Source organism: Doryrhamphus excisus, chromosome 6 (assembly GCF_030265055.1).
Source record: "Doryrhamphus excisus isolate RoL2022-K1 chromosome 6, RoL_Dexc_1.0, whole genome shotgun sequence".
Lineage (NCBI taxonomy): Eukaryota > Metazoa > Chordata > Actinopteri > Syngnathiformes > Syngnathidae > Doryrhamphus > Doryrhamphus excisus.
Window position 1 is genome coordinate 16499173 of NC_080471.1, and position 21075 is coordinate 16520247.

At 39.8% G+C, this 21075-nt stretch overlaps 1 protein-coding gene and 1 long non-coding RNA gene across 2 annotated transcripts in view; one reads left to right on the forward strand and one right to left on the reverse strand.

Annotated features, from left to right (window-relative positions):
• Window positions 1–21075, forward strand: part of roraa (RAR-related orphan receptor A, paralog a) — a 222705-nt gene that overhangs the window by 86739 nt on the left and 114891 nt on the right. The gene's annotated exons all lie outside the window — the stretch shown is intronic.
• Window positions 15073–16552, reverse strand: LOC131131019 (uncharacterized). Its single transcript, XR_009130134.1, has 3 exons — window positions 16479–16552; window positions 15718–15909; window positions 15073–15360 (listed from the first exon to the last, which is right to left on the reverse strand). It is a non-coding gene; the product is annotated as an uncharacterized LOC131131019 (long non-coding RNA).

Here is a 21075-nt window from a genome sequence, read left to right on the forward strand (position 1 = left end):
TAGCCTTCAAGTTATTTCCTTTAAACTTAAATAGCCAAAAACTTACCACTTCCACACGGATAGGGAGGATAACTATTAACAGTTATTTAACCTTTAACATGAACATTAATCAAACGTAATAATTTTTTCTGCGTACATGATACCATACAGCATCCATATCAAACTTGCGCGGGCCGCACTAACATTAAACTTTCATATCAAGGCGGGGGCCTCAAACTAGTGTCCTGTGGGCCACATTTGGCCCACGGGCCGCGTGTTTGAGACCCCTGCTCTAAGCGATATCATTTCTAGTACATGATCCACAGGAGTTCCGGGCATGTACAGCCGACCACTGCTAGTTTGAGTGCGACAGACGCAACACTTCTTTTTCCAAATAGTAGAAAATACTTCATAGTAGCTCCACCTACGAAACATCCCACCCACCTTCCTCTAACAGTATGTGCAGCCCCTCCCCACAAGGTTAAGCTAAAGCTCATCTAATTGGTAGCGGGGCCTTAATTAGCATGGCTTGTTCGCATGGCTGCAATTAGGAATTCAAATAGGGTGGAGTGACAGATGACAACCCCCCCTCCCGCCACCCCCACCAACACACACCCCCTTTACTTCCCTCCTGCCCAGAATCCTCCCCTCTGATTCATCTCATCTTAATTTCCCCAGATCCTGTTTTTAAAGTTTTATTTAGGGTGTCATTTATTTAACAAGGGATTATTTATTTAGCGCATCAAATCATTCCGGGATGAATATTTATATATTTGTGGGAATTTTAAATATTTACACGCTCCCTCCATTCGTAGTTGTGGAGCCACGTAATGAGTGCTGTTGTTGGTTGTCGAGGGGAATAACAAGACCCATTTCAAAGCGAAAAGTCCTTTGAATATATTTCTCACTTAATTGGTATGAATCTATTATCAGGCTTGATGCTGTGATCATAGTTTAATTGGAGGTATGTTATTATAGGAGGACTTTAATGATCTTTCAATGGGCTGCCGATGAATGATTCATGTCAAGGGTGGCATGAGAAAACGCTGGCAGTGCCGTGACCCTGTGTCAGCTGCTCTAATGCACTCGCAGCCTCCTACTTGACTAAATTCCATTAATCCTCAAAGAAGCTTAGCCATTTTTGCCCTAATGCTCACTCTCTCTTTCTGCATCTTGTTTTACAGAGACACCATTGTGTAATGGTGGCTTATAAAAGAGGATGAACTCAAACAGGGTTGTGTCCCAGGGACTTTAACCATTCCGCTCTCTGCTTTGTCTCTGGTGCGCTATCACAGCCTGTGACTGCCAGCGGTCCGACCAGCCTCTTGCTAAGTTTCTTGGGCCTGAGATGGCTCTTATTAACAGCGGCTCCAGGCAGTAGGAGAACCAGGAAACGCCTCTCAGCAGAACCCCCCTCCCTGCTTCTCTCCCTGTCTTAATGACTAACCAGAATGAGAAGTGGAGGAGAGGAAGAGCCTGTGCAAGGCTGATTTGTTCTGCATGCTAAATATGGCCTGTAATCTTTATTCCTCTGAGTGCCTTATTAAAAGTGAAAGGAAGATGAAATCCCACCATCCAGCCCATCCTTTTTGCTGTTTATTAGAGGGGATTTTCCTCTGTTAATATTGAGGTTATGGTAACCTTAGTGGTGATAGATGCATCTTGTGACTTGGGGTAATAATAGCCATGATTGATTCCCACCTGAACCCTGGAGGTGTAATCTAGCAGGATGGAGGAGATAAAGTGGCAGGCGGCGTCGAGGAGATACACAAAGAGGCATATTCCGTCCAACGATGCAGTTTGTCACCCGGCAGACGACGACACCCTGTCACGATTTATGATATTTTCCCTCATCGCTAATTCATCATTCATTAGCTGCTCCTTTCCCCTCCCCCTCGAAATCCATCTCTATTTGTTATCAGTAAGGTTACGGTGGAAAAATACCACCATGTTGGTCTTTGATTTGTGCGGGAGGCGAATAAGAATTTCAAGCATCTCTGATCATATCTGAGTATTAAAGAGAAATATTTGCCATTACATTTCCTGTTTTAACAAATAATTTATTTAGATGAATGCAGGGAATTAATTTCTCTATAATAAACGCTTGTAGGGCACTCCACAACCTTTGCAGCACCAAGGACAAAATGCATACACATAATAAAGACCACATAGACCTAGACTGAGTCAAGACCAAGGATCAGGATTTGAGGCTAACAAGACCTTTAGGAGTGAAGACCAACTCTAGACTAATATCACCTTTGCGTTCTGTTTACGCATAAGTTACACCCCTGGCACTGAATTTGTGACCTCAAAAGGTGCGTATTGGCACGGAATGGGAAAAAAAATATGCCTGTATTGCAGTACTTCACAACTGCAGTACTATTCCAATTGAATTTGAGCAATACAAGTTTCGATCCGGTTCCTAATGATCCTAAATTCAGATTCATTTCAGAGGTAGGGTGATCAAAGTTTGCAAGGTTTAAATGAGTTCTTCAATAGAATGTCTTCATGATTTTTTGAAATTATATGAACTTTTTATGAATCACTATGAACTTCAGCAGAATATCAAACAATTACAATTACTTCATAGCTAAATCTATTGTTAACGTCAGGTTTTTTTTCTGTATGAAAAAGTACAAAGCCTCCCATTAGGTGGATATTTGATTTGGCCATTTCATTCATCGTGTAAAGTATCATTTGTTTGCTGCTTTGATGTTGGCAACAGATCGACTTTAGTTGTTTTTACTGACATGATTGGTCGGAAGAAGTCTGGCGTTGCACTTAAAAACAGAGCACTTTTTACACCATGAATCTGAAGGTGCTAAGTGGTGCACCCTCTTTTGCATGATGTGATGGCGTTGCAAACGACCAGCCAAACTTTCAAGCGCACACTGTCCATGGTTGGAATGGATGAACACAAATTATTCCTGCTGCTTCTTCTTTGTTGGTGTTATGTATGTACGTATGTATTATGTATTAATTTTTCCAGTCGGTGGGCTGGTCCATCAACATCAGATTTTTTTTTAAATTCATGAAGAATTGTAGTGTTAGTCCCAGTTCCCATCGATGCTTGATGCCCAGCCCTACTTGCTGAAAACCAGAAGAGAATGCAGAAAGAAAGTACCAAACCACAAGATGCAGGGTTTTTCAGTCATCTGTCAAGCAACTAAGAAATATGACTAATAACATATAATATAAACATATACATGTAATATAATGTCAAGTACAATGCCACAAAGGCTGACATGCATGAGCTATTTATTGAATGACTATGGATTATCCTGAAGACAATGTTGGACATTCATTGTAGGGCACATGCAGCCTTTCTTCAACATGCTCCAACAGAGCAGGACAAGCACACCACTATTTCTCCTGTCAATTCGCTCGCAGCATCCATTTTCACCTAGCTGACACCTTTTACTGGTCAAGGGATGAATAAATCACACTTAGTGTACTCCCCCGGTAGTTGACTAAAAAAAAAGGATATCAACATGAAGGAGGACTGCAGTGTTTTTCTGTCATGGCCGCCCCCTCAGGTACGGTGAAAAATCGCCATTGATAAGCTATCATTTTTCAAAGAGCCTTATTGCTCTTTTAATCTATCCGCCACAATGGATGGCTTCAGGGGTGTGTTTCATTTCATCTGAGCACAAACAATCTTTCAAAGGGCTTAATAACAGTTAGGCAAATGAGTGTCATTAATTACCTGCTAATGGAATAATAGATGTGCCGCAACAACAACAAAAGGTGTGGGGGCTTTGAGGGAATATCTGGGACTCCACTTTGGAGAGCTTCATTAGCGCACCGACACAGGAGCTATAATTTAGCAAGTACGAGAACAATAATATGCTGATGGTATTCTACGCTGTAGTGGTGATATGTTTATGTGACGACACATTGGAAAATGGCATTATTTCATAAAGGGCAAGGTAAATAACTATGTTCTGGTTATTTTTTATCATGCATGCTGCAGAAGCAGGTGCCCCTAAACACCACAACAACGAGACAGTTTGTTGTTGTTGATCATTTGGAAATTGTGACTACAATGATTTTGAGATTCCGAAAATAGTTTGTTTACTTTTTCATACAAACCTACCCCATCTGTAGAGTTTCACAAATGTTAGGATCTAAGTTTTTGTCTCAAACTGCCTTTGTTCTTGATCTTAGCTTGGTCTTACATTGCCTTAGTCTTGGGCTTAGTCTCAACCTGTCAAAGTCTTGGTCTTGACTTGGTCTGAAGTCCCCAAAGTCTTGGTCTCTACCCGGTCATCATTCCAACATTGTTTACTTTTTTATCCAAATGATCCAAGAGTTTCACAAACGTTTTGATCCAAGCTTTAAATTGTTCTTGACCTTGACCTACCTTTGTTCTTACTCTTTTGCTCTTAATTGGTCTTACATCGCCTCAGTCTTGAGCTTAGTCACGATCTTTCAAAGTCTTAATCTAGATTCTGTCTTTTGTTTAGGTCTTTGGTCTCCCGTCTTCAATGTTTTGGTCTTGATGGTTTCACTTTCTCAAAGTCTTAGTCTTGATTTAGTCTTAACTACTTTAAGTATGTCAGACGTTAATTGGTCTAAACCTAACAAAGATTTGTACTTCACTTGGTATCAATCCCTCAAGTCTTGAATTTGACTTCTCAAAGTATTTGTCTTCAGTTGTTCTCAAATTCTCAAAGTCTTAAACCAAACAGAAAAATCGTGTACCATCTGCACAAATTTAGTCTCCACAGTGGTGCACAATTTTGTGTGCCATTTAGTAAATTTGATGCAAACTGGTGAAATATGTTTAACCTGTGCAGGGCCACTTGAATGAACTAGTCATGAACATGGGGCAAACTATTCACAAACAATGTATCAAATCATATCATGTACCTTATAACTGTATTAGAATCATCCAGCTTTGGTAACAGGCTTGATTAATCATAGCCCCCAAACAGTTGTGGTAATTGCATTTGGAACTAAAACTGATCAAAATGTCAAACGTGATGGTGTAAACAGTAAATGAACCAGTGACCACCAAGTATCTTTTACATTTTTTGGTTCTGGTCAAGTGCGAACCCAGTCTAAAACAATGCTATAAACTGTTTTTACATCGTTTCTATCTTACGACGGATTAAAAATACATGAATAGGAGGATGGTTATAGGGAATCAAAAGCATCTTGTGTACAAATATTGCAGCCTTTCTCAAGAGGAAGCTGTGCAGCATTCCACAATTCCAGCTTGGAAAGGCACCCACAGCCTCTCCTTGGGATTTATATTTAGCATTAGCTATGCTACTTATGGAATATTTCATAAATAATGTGAATATATTAGACAGAGAGGAGCGGAGGAGATGGAAGTGTCGCCACTCATTCCATACTGCACTGCCATAGCAACAAGATGTTCCGCCTTTATCTGTTTAGGGGCCCACGATTCTTCAACTGTTCATTGCCCACGTTTCCTTTTTTAATCAGAGTGTGTTTGTGTGTGTGTTTGGGATCCCCTGCAGCAGGGATCTCGATAAAAGGATTAACTCTGCCTCAACTAGTTAACCACGTTTAGATGTTTGCCAGGCGGGCCCTTGAAATTAAAATAGATGCCTCCGTCAATGGGCTTCCATTGTGTGTCATCAAAGTATCACGAGGCAGCGCCTATCAGACCGAAATCATCAGCAATAAACAATATGCTCATTTTTGGGGAGTGCTTTGCAAATAGAGAGCAATTGATGTTAAGGGTTTAATTGATTAAATTTAACATAGATTTCTGTGTTTTTCAGTCTAAGTAAAAAAGCAAGTTTCAAATGAAGCAACAAAAAGATGTCCACTTTGCCCATGAACATTAAATAAAACAGAGGAAGCCTGGCCCAAGCTGTTGGCTGGTAACAGACAGAACTCTCCCTTTGACATGTATCCATTACTGGTCCACATCCAAAGAGGCCTTGTCGGAATCTGGAAGCTTCCTGCCGGCCACTGCATAGGCGCCTCAGTAGTTTCTAAGAGAAGAACTGGCTCCTTTGTCACTGCTGTTAGCATTAGTCAGAGATTTGCATATATTTCTCTTGGAAGCATTAAAGGAATATAAAGAAAAAAAAAGGAATAATTCACTATTGAAAGTCTCCATTGCAAGATTAAAAGAGTCCCATTAGAAGTGTATGACTGCTCATGTAGTTTTCATTTTACCGTCTCTCACTCCTTTTATTTTATTGTTGGATGCTTTGATTATCCGCCTGGTTGGCAGGAGAAAAAAAAATAAATCTGTCAAAAATAATGGCAGTTTACTTTGTTTTAGACACTGGCTTTTTACTTTTTCAATAGGTTATCTGCACTGAAAAAAATAAAAGAAATACAAGAGGATTTCATTTTAGTTGAAATGTGAAGTTGAACTGTTTATGCTGAACTACTGAAATGAATGTATTCATTTGAGGTATATTTTTGAGAAGTAACAAAGCATGGCCTATGCCAGGGGTTTTCAAACCGGGGGGCACGTCCCCATGTTTGAATGAGCAGATTTTTTCAAGACAATATTCAGTTTTATGATTACTATTTCAATAGGTTGTAGCTTGAAAATGGTAATAGATAAAGGCATACAGTAAATGAGAAAAATCATCAGTATGACCCAAAGTTCCACCCTCGGGCATCTCTGTGTGGAGTTTGCATGGTATTCCCGTGCATGTGTGGGTTTTCTCCAGGGACTCCGGTTTCCTCCCACATTCCAAAAACATGCTCGGTTAATTGGCGACTCCAAATTGTCCATAGGTATGAATGTGAGTGTGAATGGTTGTTTGTCTATATGTGCCCTGTGATTGGCTGGCGACCAGTCCATGGAGTACCCCGCCTCTCGCCCGAAGACAGCTGGGATAGGCTCCAGCATGCCGGTGACCCTCATGAGGATAAGGAAAATGGATGTATGACCTAAAGTTTGATGGGAGTAACTTCACTCATCTAATTTGCATTATGGCGTCAACAGGCTCGTTTGGGCAAAAAAACATTTGGGAACCACTGGCCTATGCCAAGGTTGGACATTTTTTTTCCATTCCATTTTATTCGACAAGAGGATTGCACAAAAAATAATTCCTCCTTAGCTCTGTGCAGTGTGGGATAAAAAAGTACATATATTATTTTTTTACCTGGAGAAGCTAACCTTTAGCTTCAAGCTATCCTAGACTGGTCTTGTCTTGTGACCAACATACAGTATGTTGGTGTCTTATGTTTTGCTTGTTGTTGACATTTGCCCATTTAAGTGCTTTTGGATTGATTTCTACTCATGTAGAATTGGTTTTGCTGAACTTTTAGATTATATTTGTCACGTTGCAGATATATAGGGTACTTCAGGCATATGAGGTTAGGTATTTTACCCAGATAATACTACTGTATAGTGACATAAATTTAAGGATATCGACAGTATTTGTTTACTTCTCAAAATTAAACCACAGCTTTTCTTAGTGTCAGTTTCATATACCGTACCTGGAGTGATGCAGCTGTGGCACAGACACACTGGGAAAAAAAAAATGTTTCCAAGGTTGGTTAGTTAACAAACAACAGAGTTACAATGCTGATTTCAAGACAATGAGGATCATTCATTGCAATGTACCAGTGATTATTTTCACTGTTACAAAAAAATAGATTTTCAATACAAGAACAAACATGATATAAATGAGGTAGGTGGAAAGTTTAACGATTTACTTACATTGGTCAAAAACTGGAAGAAGAAATACCTACATTTTGGACAATGGAGGAAAGGAATAAAACCATAGATGGCAATCCTAGTAAAATGTATTGTTTGTCTTTTATTTTGGCATAGTTTTGGGTCATCTTACATTCAAGTCAATGCGGTAGTTAATTATTTTTAATTCTACATAATACATGATGAAATCTACTAGATGCAATGTAGTTATATTACACTTTGCCATAAGTCTACAGTGCTGTTTATAATGTGTAGCTGCATTGAAAACGTCTTTTTCTCCCTCCTTCATTTGGTAGTGCCAACCGGCCACTGGCACAGCGGTACCGTGTAGCTTGCAGCCGCCTAAACACGAGCAAGTGAGCCTCTCCCTCTCACAGGGAGTGCCCCTAGTGCTTATCACTCTGACCTGAATTCTGTGACGACAGACAATTTTACAAACAGTTGGGGATCAATCAAAGCCCACTTGAAATATGCCACCTGCCACTTTTACATTAGGAAGCATGCTGTTCAAAATGGAACATTTTCACTTGTGTTTGTGATTATTTTGCAGGCAAACTTGGTCGCCTCATGGGGCCCTCCGGTGCCAAATGATTTATTCCTCCCCCCTCTGTCTTTGCATCCCCCCACACTACAGAGCTGCAGTGAAAGTGAAGGGGGTGGTGGGAGAAGGGGCTAAGATTTACTTTAAGTTGTCTTTAAGCCTGAGGATGCCGTCAACAAGGGAGGGAGGAATATAGCAATTGTATTTAAGCTCAAATCCTAAAGCCCCCCCTCCCCACACTTCATCCCACTACAGTATGTGTGTGTGTGTGTGGCTTAAGAATTTGTGGTGGCGACACTTTTAAGAGAAAGTGAATCAGGCTCATCATATAGAGTTGTAAAGTAGGTCTGCACAGACACAGGTGGTTTGTAGACCTGTAAGCACTCATCTCCCAGCAGGTGTCAGTATTACTTCCTTGAACAAGATGAACACCAAGGCACATGTTAAAAAGAACACTTTTTTAATGCCTTGAGGTTTTCTTTCTCCCCCTTCTTAACTCTATTAACAGGAACACACAGTCTGGAAATACACACATGCACAAGGGGGGGAATCCTATGGACATGCACTAATGGAGGGATGTAAGATTGAGAGGGCTGCACACCAAAGAGCGCCCAAAGCAGTTAGAGGTTTTTTGGTGTATTTTAGAACAGGACTCTCTCCTTCCTGTTCTTATGAGAAAAGTGTATGATTTTACACAGGGAGCAATGCACTGTAATACATCCACAACTGATCTATTCTAGATATATAACACATAGAGCTGCAACAATTAATTGAGGAATCATTCATTCAATTAATTAATCAATAATATTAGATTAATCTTATTTAATTAAAAATGTAAATATCTTCTGATTTCAGCCTCTCAAATGTGAATAACAATAAATAATAATAAGATTTTCCACACCAAAAGGCGCGTCTGAATTTTTTAGATTCTATTTCAAGAGTCTACTGGGCCGACGCCAGTGATTGTGATTGGCTGGGGACCAGTCCAGGGTGTACCCTGCCTCTCGCCTGAAGACAGCTGGGATAGGCTCCAGCACGCCCGCGATCCTCATGAGGACAAGGATGAATGAATGAATTATCTGCAAAACTCAAAATCTTATGTAAAAAAAAATATATTTTCTAGTCAGACTAAATTTAGGTTTTATAAATGCTCCGCCATCAACTTCATGCAATGTGTATTTTAGTCTCAGTAAAGTAAATTAACAAATTTGTATTTGCCTCCTCTTCCAGTAAATCACAAACCAGTGTCTAAACCGGTCCTTCTATGGGAATAGGGTTTACAAAACAAGCCAAAGAAAAAGCAAAAATACTACGTCAAATTTTTTGGCTGGCCGGGATCACGTATTACAACAATTTCATGTCTTTTGACTAAATAAGCACGAGGACAGTATTGTGTGCCATATGTGATGTTTTGTTTTTGTTATGGAGAAAGCCAACAAATAGAAATAAACATATCCTATAAATTCATACAAGTACTCATTATATGTCCGAGTTTGGCTATATAAACGTCTCATTTCACAGTGAGCCCAAGCAAACCAACTTGTTCTCTGGACCGCAGTGCTGCTTCTCAGGCCTGGTCAGTGGTGTTGAAAATGGCTGCCAGACTATCATAAAGTGGCTGGATAAAAATGAGAGGAATTCAGGTATAACCACAGGACCAAACAGATGTGTTGGCTGGAGGATGAAGCTGTTGCAGTCGGACTCTCCTCAACAGTCTGGTCTTGGCCCAGCTGCCGTGTGGAGTGTCGGTCCTCCAGAGAGATGTCGGACACGAGGTCAGCAGAACACCGCAGACCTCACAGCATATGCTTCCCAAACTGTTGCTGCTGGTCAGGAGAACATGCATTCTAATCCAGATTAAAGCGGATAATTAGCTTTTTTTGAGAGCTATTAATTCAAGCAGGTGAAGCAGCTAAGTGGGGGGAATAAATAACGTGGTGGCGTAGTCTTGTGACATGCAGATAAAAATGGGCATCTTTCCAACAGCTCATTTCCACTTCCAAATTGGACTCATTGTGGATGAAATATTAAAGGGCCAACTTGGCTATTAAAGCCGACATTTATGGATTGGATGCTGTTGTACAGAGTACGTCCGTTCACTTGTCGCTTTTTATTCCTCGCCACTGTCCTGTCCACCTGTGATGTATTGCACTAGTAGTGAACTGCACAATAGGCTTTCAGTGTGAGAGTTGCTGGCGCTGGTCCAGACTGGGAGTGAGCCGAGTTCTCCGCTGCCACAACATTGTCATCTATAGCAGGCAGAGTCTTCATAGCCATCATGCATGTGAAACATCTCCATTCCAGGCGGATGTTTATATTTAAGATTTGACATTTCCGTTGTATGCCAATAGTAATAATACGTTTTTTCAGCTGCTTGGCGCTTGTTTGATGACATCATTGATCGCCATCATCTTAAAATTAGCATCATAATTCCTCCTCTGTTGTTTGCTCACTTGCCCAACCTTTAAAGGAGCCCTATTGTGCTTTTTCCACACTTTTTCTGACCTCTAAATGTAGTTAGAATGTACTATTATCGTGTTAAACGATGCCAAAGTTCAGATAATGACGTATGCGCCTTTGTAAGTGAGCCCTGAAACACTCGGTTTCGGAAGGCGTGGTAAAGCTGCCCCTTTGTGATGTCACAGAGGGCCAGCTCCTCCTATCGTGTTCCTTTATAAGCATGTTGAATTGTGTTACTATGAACGTTAGATGTAACAAATTAAACAATGTGCTGTCTAAATTGTGAATTTAGGTGTTTGGCATTTTGGCAATTTTGGCATTTGAGTTCCATCGCATTTTAATGTCCAAAAAGTTGTAAACATCACATCGAAAAAACACAAGAGCACGTTTTTGTTGTTGTTTTTCCAGCACCTTTTAAGTTGATATATTTTGATAAACACTGAAGGGGGAAGAATAAAATAAAATAATAATAATAATCCAACATGAAATAAAAACACACAACAGAGGATGTAAACCCACCAAGAGGGCCTCACTTGGAAAAATATCCAAACAAAGCAAACAAACAAAATATTGAATGAGTACACTTTTTGTAAAAAATTCATTTTCTGATTTTTATATTACATGCAGTGACCACAAACGATCTCGCTCAACAAAAACTCAGGGTGTCTGCGGGGAAAAAGATCTCAGTCTCAGGGCGTGATGAAGCCTACGGTGTGTTTGTGGTACGAAGAAGTGCTGCAGCATTGACGGGGAGGGGGGGGGGGGGGTGTTGAGTATGCGAGCCGCCAAAACCGTGCAGCACCACAGAACGTCTCTCACTGAATCATCCACACTTTTTGGAGGATGTGGCTGTTTGCTGTCTCAAAGGAAGACGTTGGCCAGGGACCATAATGCCTGCAGCCGCTCGCAAAGCCCCTTAAAATATTCATCAGATAACTTTTTCTCTGTGTGAATATATGTTTTTAGCAGATGGTAACATTTTGGAAGAGAGAACAAAGTTGTAAAAGGAATATAATTTCACTTGTTTCCATGGGAACAGAGATGGAGGATGAAGATGTTTCATGCTTCACTGGTTGCCTCGTCTGTAGTCATGTGTGTGTGCGTTTGTCTGTGTATGTGTGTCGGCGAAAATCACCTCAACCAATGTTGCATATGTATAAATAGGTGTGCAATAACTGACATTACAAGTGTATTTAAGACATTTTTTCTTCATTGAGATCAATGAGAAATTAAATAATAAATGATTGTATTTTCCGATTATAAGTCATAGTTTGTTTGATGCTGCGAATTATAGTCAGGTGCGACATACTGTATATATATTGTATATATAGTAATTCATACTGACAAACCGAGGCGTGAACATTACTGCTAACAACCGCGAGAGGGCGGCCTAGGCTAGCGATACCGAGAATTAAGTATTCCATGGAGTCAGTGTTATAGGATGAGATCGGGAGCTTGGTGAACTTGCTGGAAGTTGCTTCTTGTTCTGTGTGCTATTGAAATACATACACATAAATGTGTATGCTTTTTTCCTCTCCATGACACATCTTTTGACTCAGGATGGTTATACACTATAATTTATTTAGTCCAAAAAATACAAAATCCATTCCAACATTAAACAATCACAATAATAAAAGCTTTAGTTTCAATACAGACAATATCTTAAATGAGTCTACACAATTTACTTTGGTGGTTGTGCTCTCATCATGGGAAACGTGAAAAGGTGTAGGGAGCTTCATGTAGTAAACTCTAATACTAATGTGACCGGTAGATGTGGTTACTCTATATTCTCACACATCAAGGCACTCGCACATCAGAGTGTGTCTGACCACAGTGCACCATGCTGGGCCACGGGAGGTGGCTCCATTCGCTTTATTTCCTGGTTCCCCTCACCTCCGGGGTGGTTTATCGGCTACTTGGAGAGTGTGTGCGACCAAGCTGGCAATCTCATTTAACAAGATGTCTGGTCTTTTAAAGAGATGAAAACCGATTCCGTTATTGCATTCGTTTCGGTTGGAGTTGTACCTTCAGGAACGAATGACGCTAACCAAGTTCTAGTTCATTTAATGTGTTTGATTAGGTTCTCCCACACCAAGCACTTCCAGTCATGCCTGTATGGGCCTTGCTTTGTGCACAGAAACACATGAAAGGACCTTCCCCAAACTGTTCCCATAAAGTTGGAACTTATAAAATTATCCAAAATCTATTAATAAGATGGAGGGTTTCACAAAACTATTGATTAATTAATTGATTAAGTGGCCTATCCTAAGCCTTTTTTATCATGTGCTATAGTACAAAGCTGTTGCATTACAGAAATAACACACACTTGCTCTATTCAAAGCCTGATTTACTTAGCTGTGTGACGGTGAATATATTGCTCATTTCACAGTGTATTAGCCGACTGGCCAATAGTGATGATGCAGTAGTATGGCTAGTCGTTTTTACATGGCACATGAAAGGGAGGATATGTCGATAAATGCCACAGTAACAGCTGCCCAAGTTATCTTGTGCCATTTTTGTCACATTTCAAAATGACTTTGCTTCCATTTGAAGGGAGCTAATTAGATTTTGTGAGTTGCATGATACAAAAAAAAAAAAAAAAATTGCAAAGATGAGTTGCCACTACCCTCAGACTGAGCTGATAGGACAGACACTTCTTTTTAATTCCACTCTCCGAAATCAGATCCTAATTGGCTGTGTGATTTTAGTAACTTGTTCAGCAATTTAAGAAAATTGCCTTTTTGAAATGTAACAATTTCACTGGGCTTAAGCATCTCATTTGTCAGTCTGTGCGCTACACTGAGGAGACGCATGTTCTCGTCTCATCAGTAGTTCAGCTATGGACACCATATTACTGCACAAAGTCCACCAGAAAGTATTACTGGTCAATTGTGTCATAGAAAGATTTATGGGCCACAGCGGCTTGGGAAAAATAAAGAAAAACATACTTTTCAAACCTATCAGGGACAGACTGTGAATAGAATAAAATATTTAATATTAATCACATTCTGTCCATAGTTAACTCATATTTAATCACATATAGAAGTGTTTCTCTATAATAAGTTTCTTTGAAATATCATTTTAAATATCACTTTTTAATAGATACATCGACATGAGACTGGATGAAATTGAGACTCATCAAATAATCAATAATAATAACCCATACCAGTTACACATGCATGCTCACTGCACTTCTAGTTTTTATATTCTCTTGTTATAGTTTATAAGACGCTGGTGTCAACCTATGTTTTGCGCCTCCAGGAGGTAAAATGTCTCTTTTCATACTAAAGGTTGGCATAGCCAAAGGTGCAGCAGAGTTAAAAAATTAAATGCTGCTTGCTAAACCTGTATTATGGACAAACGAACGGGCAGTACAAAATCCATTCACCAAGCCAAAGTAAAAAAAAAATGGTTCTTTTAAGGTGGACTTAGTGTTGGAGTATGTGCAAACAGAAAAGAACAAGAGGTGAAACTGGGTGAGAATTTTTTTTTTTTTTTTTTGGAATGAGAAAGGGCTTCTCTACAAAACCTGCTGCAAAGCCAAAGTAGCAAGCCACTTTTTAGAGTGAAAAGTGTGGACTGAATGTGTGGCATGATTGTGCATGTTTTACTGCCGTTCTTTTTATTTTGATGGCGAGATGAAGTGTTAATATCAAGTTTATGTTGATTAACTTTTTTAATGTGTATAGACCAAATTAAGCACATATAGTAAGTATATTTCCAGGATGAAATACTGTTATAACTGGCTGCTGTAAAACAGGAAGTGAAATGCATATTAGGAAATGAAAGTATACTTAATTAATAAATGGTAAACAAGAAAATACATGGAAAAGAAAATGATAAACTACTGTTTTTCTACAAGATACACATAGTTAAATGTATGAGACCATGGTTTGTTACATTATGTAATCTTGTGTACAAGTCTTATGGCGCTCAGAGGGCCAAGGAATCCTCAGCTTGATATTTTGCCTGCTCAGATACTAATTAGGAAAAGCTTGACATTAAGGATGCCCCCTCTTTTTTCCATTCCTGCTCTGTTTGTTGCATTTTTTGCTGCATTTTCTCAAACTACGGTTTGGGACGTGAGTCAAACAGGATGTGTGCATCTTAATTGTGCGATTGTTTTTGTTTTATTATAACAGGTGAGGCTCTTTTTCAACTGCCCCCTCTGACCAAATGTCACTGCCATCAAAGCTTAGTTCTGTTTAAAGGCAAAATAAATATATTTTTAGGTTCTATGATGTCAAGTAAGCAGAGTGTCAAATGGTGCAAAATATGCTCCTGAAAATCACATTTATAGAAAGAAGGGTTTTATTCATCAAGCAAGGTCTGAACACCCATCCACTGCAAAAGCTGCCTTGAGGGACAGTGAGTGATTCCGACCACTCAGCCTCATTATGGAATCATATTAATATTTAAGGGCTCTGAATTGAGGAATAAAGAGGGTAATTGATTGCACAAAAATGAAAGTGTTTGAACCATGTTGTGTTATATGAAATAGTTCCCTGTTACAACATGCAGAAAATGCAGCTAAATTGATTTTTTTTTCTTTTTTTTCTTCACTTTTAAAGCATATAAATGTAAGCCTTGAACCTAGCGGTAGAGTCACTGGCAAAATGAGAGATAAATGCATGTCTGATGAGTTGTGCCAAGCTGGGGGGGTTTAGTCATAGCAAATGCAGAGGAGTTCTTCCCCCTTTTGAAGCCACGGGCCATCCTGTTTTGGAGAGGAAAAACAGCAAAGGCCAGTTTATTTTCATATCCTGTTTATTTTAATCTAGATAACTCTGTACCGGGTTATGTAGATTAAGTGCTGGGGATAAGAACAGTAACCTTTAAAGTCTTCAATGTGTGGCTGTGCATGTATACGTGTGCATGTATGTGTGCGCTAAAAAGCTGATTAGACCATACAGCCATAAAGTGACATGTAAGCATAAATGAGTCTGCAGGCAAGTAGACTGTGAATGGTAATGATGCTCAGGAGTTCTACTTAGCATAACATAAGGGACTGCTGATTGTGCTCATGGCATTCTTCAGTGGACTTTGTTATAGAGTCACACTAATTAGGCCTTACCTCGTTTAGCCAGCAGCTCGACAGAACCACCATTGTGGCTCCTTTCTGGATTTTGCTGCCTGATTTAGCCCGAGTATTGCATCAGCCAGTTAGTTATGGGGATGAATGCAAACACGCCGCTGCCTGTTTTGGGCATATGGAGTGTGCAGCCGTGCAGATGCAATCAATCTGTTGTTGGATTCATACCTCGAGCTTGATAATCAAACAACAAAAACAACAAGGTGATGTTCAGGTGACTTCATGAAAAGGCCCCTAAATGAAAACAAAACACTGATTTGATGTTACTAACAATGGGTCGTACACAGTAGCATTCTGTTGAGTTCCAGGAGGAGGTGGTAACGGGGGAACTGCAGTTTTTGGGGAATTTTGCCCATCACTCACAATCCTTACGTTAAACATGAACACATATTTCTTTCCCTTTTCTGTGCATTATAACACAAGAAAATTAGTTAATATCAGCTAGCTTACAATGATGTCATTGGGATACACTTATTTCGACTATGTAAAAAAAAACCTCTAACAACGTTGCATCGTTTGATATGCATGCTGTGATCTTGCATTAACACGTACACTGATAACATGTAATAGTTGCAGTATATTGGCGTATTTTCATAAAAAACACTACCAAAACATATTTTCTCTGCACATTGATACTAGCTAACCAACACAAAGCCTCGCTGACACCTCACCTTAGCTTCAGTCAGACTGAAGAGTGGATACCTAGCTCTCAATTTTGCTACAAAGTCATCAGTGTTTTTTACCTGAGGACTGGAGCACACGTCTTGTGCTGATGATAGCGGACATCGTAAGTGTTGTTGCTGCTGTTTTTGCTGACAGAACTAGCATAAGTATGTTATGTGTATAAATGTGCCCAGAAAATAAGTTTCGGTAGTGAAGTCAAATCATCAAAATACGGCAAGATATTGCAACTATTAAATATTATCGTCAGTGTAATGTATTAATGTATGATCACAGCATGTATATCAAACGATGCAACGTTGTTTAAGGACTTCATAGTCAAAATAAATGTATCGCAATGACAGCATTGTAAGCTAGCTGAAATGAACTTGTTTTCTCATGTTATAATGCACAGAAAAGGGGACGAAATATGTGTTTCTTATTGTGAATAATGTGCAAAATCACCCCCAAAAAGTGCAGTTCCCCTTTAATGTGACTGTATGTCACTGGTTCAGATAATGTACAGATAATGGTCATAATGGTGATCACTACCGTCAAAAGGCTGAGGCCATAGTATTAGATGTATTATCTATAATTGAATAAGAGCCAGTAGGCTCTTATTCACTTGCACCTCAATACATTTACCACATGCTTTCCAACACTAATATTTTGCCATGCTGCCAAATTCATGTCGTTCAATAAGGAAACCAAACCATTTCTCTGATATACCACTGCAAACTACAGCCATTTTAATTAGCATTATTAAATTAATGTACCAAATGTATGATTTGTTCTGTAAAAATCAGTCCCTACAGAAACTGTGCACGACCTTTCACCTCAGCAACATTGGCCATCTTTGGGCAGACATCATTGAAGCATCAGCGCTGCATAAACACCAATTGATTTGAACAAACTGCCGCACTGACGCTGTGTTGAATGTGTGTGTAAATACACAGCAGGGCTACAGGAAACTAACATCTGACAGTGGAAAAGAAAAATGTAAATGCACCGACTTCAGCCGGTAAATTTTTCTTGCAGAGTGCCTCTGTTGGTATAAATAGATAGCCAATTTGTAAAATCGTCCGCCTGAACAAAAGCATCTTGGGCCACTCTAATTGGTCAATTTCCCGCCTGTATTGAGTGCTGAGATTGATTTATTGCCTTTTTTAAAAGGCCGCAGGGACCCACAGAACAGCTGTGCCAGCCGCCCGTGCCGGAGCTGTTATGAAAACAAGGGAGGCTGAGAGCCGAGCGTCGGACGGCAGTCGTGGCAACAAACGGCGAGTAGAATGGGAACAGGAGCAGCATGGCAGACAGCTGGCACAAGACGGCGTCTGCTCTCTGCTACCACTGGAGATGCAGGATTTATCTCCTCAAACAGAGCTGAGTGAAGAGGCTTTGCCCTTTTCCGGCTCTGCTTTTCTTCCAATCAGGAATTTGCTTGATTTCCACAATGCCTTAGTCATAACAGGGCGAGTGTGACCGGAGGCAGAAAATATACTTTCAGGTCATAATACCACTTCTTTCTATCCACTTAACACGGAGACAGCTCAGGGAAAACTGAGTGTAGTGTCCCTGGGTACTTGAGTGATAGCTCCCCAACCTGAGCATATGTATCTGCTGAATGATGCTGTTTGTGAACAATCACTGTGATTTACTTCACTGCCTTGATTCCAGCTGAAACAGCTCCATCACACAAGAGATCTGCCAGATATTATTTTTGTAGTAGTAGTACACATAGCTGACTTTCATGTAGGTGGAAAGGCAATTCACAATTTCCCTCAGACTGACGACCAGTTCAGGGTCTAGTCTTCTGGGCCAGGATCCATTCCTGACCTAAAACCTGAACAGACAATGTAAAAACAATGCATGGAAGGATGATGGCTGAGTCATCTGGTAGTTGTTTTTCACAAATAATCATTAATATTATTCAATATGTGACAACTCTCCAGAGTGAGACAGCAGCTGCTGGGCTCAGACTACTGTCTGAATACTGTTGGTTGTGTGGGAGTTTTGACATTCATTGACATTCATTTCTGGTTAAAGTGATGACTTTATTCTCACTATGTTCAGACATTTTCTCTGATAGGAATATTACTTTGTTCAGGGGAAATTATGACTTCATTCTCATTACGACTTTATATCCTCTAATATGACATGCTAATGATTCTTTGTACATATTCGACCACAAGCCAGAGGCTGCAAATTTATTTATTTTTTTTAAAATGGCCCACGGCACATTCCAAAAATACAATGTACAGGAATAATTACAAAACAAAATTTTACAAGAAAATAGTTCCAAAAACAGCAAAAATGGGACAAAAATAGAATAAAGTAGAATAAAATCAAAATATTACAAGGAACAAGTCAACAAGGAAAAAGTTGCAATGTTACAGAAAGTACATTCATAATATGAGGACAAATAATGTAATTTTAGTAGCATAGAGCATAGAAAAATATAGAAAAAAATATATACATGAAATTAATTTTTGGAAGATGTAATAAAACAAAATAAAGTTGCAATTCTTTGGACAAAAGTAATAAATATTAAAATAAAGTCATAATATTACATATTACAAGGCAATTTTTTGTGCAGGACATTTACAAATATTATTTGAGAAGATAGTTTACATATTCGGGGGTGGGGCTAGAGCAAAGGCTGACGTTTATACTAATAATTTGCTTTTTTTTTTATCTAATGGCACTTAACACATGGAGGTCACAAAAAACAAAAGCACCTACTGAAAACCCACATGAGCAAGCACTTGACGACGGAGGCAAGGAAAAACTCTTTCTGGGAAAGAAACCTTTGACAGAACCCAGAAAAAATGTGGACAACTCTGTATAGATTCAGACAGTGTTCACATCTGTGAGGTTTGGTTAAAACCATATTCAAATTAGATTCCTTGGTGGACGCCATTTGAAAACATGTTTTCATTACGCTTCCATATAGTTCACTTGAGCTCAAGTGTGACTGATATATGGAGAAAAGATACAGACACCAGGGTCAAATCACAACTGCAAATGTCTAAGTATCTGTATATTAAATATTAAGATTCCAAAAAACATGCATTTTAGGTTAATATGTGACTCCAAATTGTCCATAGGTATGAATGTGAGTGTGAATGGTTGTTTGCCTATATGTGCCCTGTGATTGGCTGGCGACCAGTCCAGGGTGTACCCTGCCTCTTGTTTGAAGACAGCTGGGATAGGCTCCAGCATGCCTGTGACCCTTGTGAGGATAAGCAGTATAGAAAATGCATGGATGGAAGATTGGACACAGGCATCAGAACAACAGTGTTCTAAATACATCAGACACATAGTAACTCCTGATAAAATGTTGTCATATAACACAATGAAGATCATGGTATCAAATTTATGCCATCTTGTAGACACCCAGGTGGTTAAACGCGAGCAACTGTAAATACAAAAAAAAAACCACACTCTACTTTGATGCACACCAGAGTACCAAACTGAAGATTAGATTCCCATTTCTGATGAACATACTCATGTTTCTCGCAGCACCCCCTCCATGTGATTTAATGAATGAAAACAGTTTCCAAGTAGATCGCCAACATCACTTGGAGTGCCGATACTGTATATGCTTTATTTTCATAGCCGTAGTGAAATATTTGTGGTCTTCTACTCTTGAAGTATCCCAGCCCATTAACTCTTGTTCTCTTATGAAATGTGTGAGGAGATAAGTGTCTCATTTTTGAACTGTGATTCTTAGAAAATGTCTGTATTTGACACTGGGGATTGGGAGCCAGAGTCTTCTACAGGAGTTTGAATGCAGTTTTTTTTTTGCCAGTCTTCCTCTCAAGGCAAGTGTGAAAGACAGAATGAAAGTGAGAGCGAGAGTAATCACACAGTCTTCATCTCGTGCTTAACTTTCGGAAATATGAGTCTGGTTGAAGATGAAAGGGACTTAATCTCAAATGCTTCTTGCCACTACTCGTTCTCTGTGGCTCTTTCTCACTGCTTACAATCCAATGGGACCGGTCCATTCCATTACATTGTGAGTACATTATGTAATCCCCTCCAAGTGGTTCAATTAAAGAGGGAGCCGGGCATCATGGCATCCCACCTGCATTTTCATCGCACCCCTTTTGACTATCCCTTTAAGGTGCCTTGTGTCTTTTTTTTTTTATTCTAGCATTTGTCTGCTGATGCATACCAACATGCAGCACAAACAGAGTGTGTCTGTTCACTTTCCAGACCCCAGCCTCTCATCCTCCTTCGTTTTTCCTCCACTCCACCCAGTCCCTATACAGCCACCGCGCTATCCCACCCACCTGCCAGCCAGCCAGCTAGTCAGTCGGTTAGTGCGGGCGTGCTCAGTCTGTCAACACTTCCTCAGCACTCTCAGTATTTGAATGGAAACAGGAGGAAGCATGCACACTTGCCAGAGCAGGCCTCACACACAAGAAGGGGGTTCATACCACCAGAGACTGTGTGATGTAACTTGGTCAGCCTGTCAAAGGCCGACACTGTTTTTGTGGCAATCAAACCCTCATTCCATTTGTGCGGATGGTAAACATTTAGAAATTGTTAAGCCGGAATGTTATACGTGTAACACAGTGCGGGTTTACATAAGACGTTTGAGGGATTTCTGTTGTTGTAAAGACACACTTGACTTCCATTTGTGTTTCTGTGGGCTGAACCGCAAAGTACCTCATG